The sequence below is a fragment of the Populus euphratica genome, unplaced genomic scaffold, assembly GCF_000495115.2.
Source record: "Populus euphratica unplaced genomic scaffold, PopEup_1.0 scaffold304.1, whole genome shotgun sequence".
Lineage (NCBI taxonomy): Eukaryota > Viridiplantae > Streptophyta > Magnoliopsida > Malpighiales > Salicaceae > Populus > Populus euphratica.
In genome coordinates, this window is record NW_011500190.1 from 278380 (window position 1) to 280035 (window position 1656).

A 1656-nucleotide genomic window follows, 5' to 3' on the forward strand; every position below is an offset into this window, starting at 1 on the left:
CCCTCTATGTTTGAGTTTTTTTATTAGATCCTAATTTTCATATAATTGATGATAAAAAGAATAAAAATAAGTGTTGACATCTCCAAGGAACTCAGGGAACATATTTAAAACCAATGCACACATTTTCTGTCAGATGATCCAAGCTCGTGAAATGCCCGCATAAGCTCATTGTGTGAAATATTTTTTCTAACATTGAGGATAAAACAGAATAAAAACTAACAGAGAAAGTCAGGTGTATGTTTCTAAAGAAATCACTAAACAATAAACATTGAAGTAGGCTATGCCAAGAATTCATTGTGTAGATACACTAAATACAATAACTGTGGTTACGACTTGCGTGTAATAACAATCCCCCTTTGTTCTATTTTTTTTTAATTAAATCCTATTTTTTATATAATTGAAGTTAACAAGAATAAAAATGACTGTGGATATTTTTAAGGAACTCAGGGAACATATTTAAGACCAATGTGCACGACATCCGCCGGATGATCCAATCTCATAAAATGCGCGCATGAACTTATTGTGTAAAATAAGTTTTCTAATATTGAGGATATAAAAGAATAAAAAATAAGAGAGAAAGTAGGGTGTTTGTTTCCAAAGAAATCAATAAACAATCAGCACTAAAGGAGGCGTTGTAATGAACTAATTGTACAGATGCACTAAACACACCAACATCGGCTATGACTTGTGTGTAATAGAAATCCCCTATTGTTTGAATTTTTTTATTAAATCATAATTTTCATGTAATTGAAGATAAAAAGAATAAAATTAAGCGTAGACATTTCCAAGGAACTAAGGGAACATATTCAAGACAAGTGCGCATGACTTCCGCCGAATAATCTAGGTTCGTGAAACCCCCCGCATAAGCTCATTGTGTAAAATAAGTTTTATAACATTGAGGATAAAAAAGAATAAAAATTAACAGAGAAAGTAGGGTGTTTATTTCAAAATAAATCAATAAAAAATCAGTACTAAAGGAGGCCCTGCAATGAAAACAATGTGTACATGAGTTAAACACACTAACATTGGCTACTACTTGCGTGTAATAACAATCCTTTTGTGTTTGAATTTTTTATTATTAAATCCTAATTTTCATATAATTAAAGATAAAAAGAATAAAAATAAGCGTGGACATTTTCAAGGAACTTAGTGAACATATTCAAAGTAGAGGCTTTGTCATGAACTTATTGTGTAGATGCACTAAACACACTAGCATCAGCTATAACTTGCGTGTAATAACAATCCCCCTATGTTTTTTTATTTTTTTATTCAATCCTAATTTTAATATAATTGAAGATAAAAAAGAATAAAAACAAGTGTGGACATTTACAAAGAACTTAGGAAATATATTCAAGACCAATGCGCATTATATCTACCGGATGATCCAATCTCATGAAATCCCTGTATAAGCTCATTGTGTGAAATAATTTTTGTAACATTAAGGATAGAAAAGAATAAAAAGTAGCAAAGAAAATAGGATGTACATTTCCAAAGAAATCATTAAATAATCAACACTAAAAGAAGCCCTACTATGAACTCATTATGTAGATACACTAAACACACTAATATTGGCTAAGACTTGCATGTAATAGCAATCCCCTTGTGTTCAATATTTTTTTTTAGATCTAATTTTCATAAAATTAAAGATAAAAATAA